Source organism: Oxyura jamaicensis, chromosome 6, assembly GCF_011077185.1.
Source record: "Oxyura jamaicensis isolate SHBP4307 breed ruddy duck chromosome 6, BPBGC_Ojam_1.0, whole genome shotgun sequence".
In the NCBI taxonomy this organism is placed as follows: Eukaryota; Metazoa; Chordata; class Aves; order Anseriformes; family Anatidae; genus Oxyura; species Oxyura jamaicensis.
In genome coordinates, this window is record NC_048898.1 from 20430158 (window position 1) to 20433436 (window position 3279).

The 3279-nt window shown below is 38.6% G+C and overlaps 1 long non-coding RNA gene across 1 annotated transcript; it reads right to left on the reverse strand.

Moving 5' to 3' along the window:
- Positions 1–1445: 1445 nt before the first annotated feature.
- On the reverse strand, positions 1446–2786 carry LOC118168995. The gene is made up of 2 exons (XR_004751881.1): positions 2701–2786; positions 1446–1643 (listed from the first exon to the last, which is right to left on the reverse strand). It is a non-coding gene; the product is annotated as an uncharacterized LOC118168995 (long non-coding RNA).
- Between the last annotated feature and the right edge of the window lie 493 nt (positions 2787–3279).

Consider the following 3279-nt stretch of genomic DNA (forward strand, 5'->3'; position numbering starts at 1 on the left):
ATTAGCATCCCTGGGAGTCCTAGAGCAACCCCAAGCCAAGAAACTGTTAAATTGGTGGTTCTTCAGCCTGGGTGATTTTAGCTGGATTTAAGCAAAACTTTAAAGGTGACACCATGTTACTTGTTTTCCTTAGCAGGGACACAACATGTGTGTGTGAAGAGTGGGGGTCTGGGAAAAAAGAAAAAGAATGGACAGAAATAATTCTATTTAAAAGTCTCACCTTAATTGGAAAAGTGAATCTTTTCATTCAAGTGATAAGAATTTTCACGCTCCCTGGAATCCGTAAGCCACAGACTGTCAAGAGAGGTGGACCTGTCAGGCATCTCCAGTGGCACGTACAGTACCATCACCTACTTGAACATCTAAGATTTTGTACATATATACAATATATAAATAGCTATAGACAAGAACAACATCTATAGTTACAAACAGCAAGAAAATATCAACCCTATCTAGACACTAACTGCTAACACCCCATTTTCACCCATTTCACCCACCGCCCTTCCCAAAAAGGCAGTTGAGTGCATTTTAAGGGGGGTGTGAGGTTCCACAAAGCAGAACTATGCAAAACTTCCAGTTTTTGCAGCACAAATACATACATTTGAAATGCTATATGGCTGATTAGTATCTATAAACTTGATTCAGAGCACTGACTATTTAGTTGACTAACAAAAGCCAGTTTCCCACCACCACCACAGTGAAAACAGAATCATTCTTCCTAATGTAACAGCATGCATTTGCTTACTGCAAAATACTGTTATTTTCAAAGGTTGTAGCAGCATGACAATTTTTGAGGTAGATTCCCAACTTTCACTTTTGGAATATAATCAAACTGAAAGAGAAAGGGAGGAAAGTTCAGCTTCTTTAATAAGTTTTGAGAGATTTATTGTTTTCCAGCTGGCAACAACAGTTTGTTCACAACAAAGCTCTGAAAAATGTTCAAAAATATAACAGAGCAGTATGTCCTATACCTTTCAAAATTTTCCTTAGCTCTAATAAGTGATTGGTAGGGCCTATACAACCTCTCATGTGGAAAATGTGGTGGGAGGCAGGAACTGACAAACAGGAAGGCACAACAAAATGCCTCTCAGGGTTTCCTTAGCATACCAAGACAGGCTGGAAAACAGTGGAATAAGAACTGGATTATTTTATCTCTCTGAAGGACTGACAGGAAGCGGTCTGCCAGAAGCTCCAGTCATCCATCCCTACAGGTTTGGCCTCAGGGGCCCCTTCCTTCAGCTCGAGGGCTCTGCTCAGGTCACAGCACTGACTGGCTGCCCCAGGAGTTGTTTGATGGGATTTGGAGTAATCTCTTAATCTTGTTCATTGGCCCATACAGCAGTTAAAATAATGAGAAAAAAAATGCAAGCAGTTTCTGGCCATGTTCTATTAATAACACGTTATTTCACCAGGAGACAAGACAGACACATTTTACCGCTGAATAATTTTTTTTAATAGTACTAGCAGATTTTAGTAAACAGAGAACATGTTACAGCATGGATTTGAGGGCGGGTACTGGCATAAACTTATTATTCTCAGTTTTGCATCAGTCACGTGGTTAAAACATGCACCAGAAGCACGTGGGAAGGGGCAGAAATACACCCAAAGCTGCAGCTTCCCTGACTGGCAAGTGGGTCTCGGCTCTGCAATGGACGGACATTTATCAGCCACCATGAAACCAGCTTGTATTGAGTAAAAGGACCAATACAGGTAAGTTAGATACTGTGTGGTGCATGGAAGAGGGTCGTATTGAAAACCAGAGTCAGCGCAGAGGAGAAGTATTACTGCACAGTTTGAATAGGCTTCCTGTGGCTGCCCACGAAGACTAACATCTGGCGATGCAGCCTGTTATACTGAAGAGGGAACTCCTTTATCAAGGTTACAGAAAATAGAAACCACCACAAAGGTGGGAAAGCAGGTTCATAAGCCCTAGCCAACATCTTACAAGAACTGCTGATCTTACTTACTACAGTCTTGGACACCATACCTTAAGCTTATTTAACACATGATTGTCTAGATAACTATCTATCACTTCAGATTTGCTCATAACAGCTACCAGGCTAAAGCATACAGATTCAATTTTTTTAGTGTTTTTGTAACGCAAGCAGGCATCAGAATAGTTTACACATAGTGAGTCCCAGTTGGGTTTGGTTTTTGTTTTTTTCGGTAGTACGAGTAATATTTTGTTTTTCATCATGGTTTACATAGTAAAAACAGGCAAACCATGTCACTTTTTAAAAAGTGATAAATTTAAAAACAAGAAGTGAAACTGTGCAGATACCTGAAACTACACCAATTCTGCTAGCTTTGCTACACTACCAACAGAAATAGTTCTGTCCTGTTTAGATAGACTTTGTTTTGCTACATGACTGCATATGCAGCGAAGTGATATCAAGTCCTGAGGGTCCACTCCTTTGATGAGTTAAGCACACAAAGGCCCACATTTTGATGCAATCTGATATCATATATTTAAGTCCTAGACAAACTGCAACTGTGAGGAAGTGATAAACAGAACTTCCTGCACAAAGCTGCCTGAGATAACACTTTCCATGGACTGGAAAAAAAGAGACATGATTGCTACAGAACTAAAAGGGAACTGTTCTGCTCTTAATAAATAACCCTTTCTTTTTCACGTGGCTATTGCAAAAGCCTAAGCACAAGTGACTAAGATTCAGTAAGCAGTAAAGCGATGCTATTCACATATTTCTGAAATGATTATTTGAGGAACTACAACAAATTCTTTGCTCTTCAGAGACGTATGCTCCTGAAGTCTTTTATGCTGCAGCCAGAGAAATGCAACTCGTAAACCTTCCAGCTAGCAATGGTTTTACTTCCATTTTTAAAAGAAATTCTAAAGAAATCTAAACACAAAATATTTAGTCAAATGGAAGAATAAGACTATATTGCCTGCAATGAGAGAAAAATCCTATAGAAAACATAACTAGTTCCTTCTCATGGAATTTCCTTTCAATTTTTCATCAACATTAACTCAAAATATATTACATTGCTAGGAGTTTAAGTTATTTTGAGATTACTTGGTGAATATTTGAGAAGTCAAATTTTCCTCCCAGTAGAACTTGTGGGGAAGTGAGCTTCAAATGTGAGTACTTTACATGCATCAAAAGCCTTCTTGAATTAGAATTCAACATATTTTTAAATATTATAATGTTTCTCCATACATAAGCTGACTGACAAAATAAACCATGAAAGTTAAAGGTGCATAACACACGCAATTTTTAAACATCAGTAATTCATAAGAGAAAAAAAGAATAGCACTTG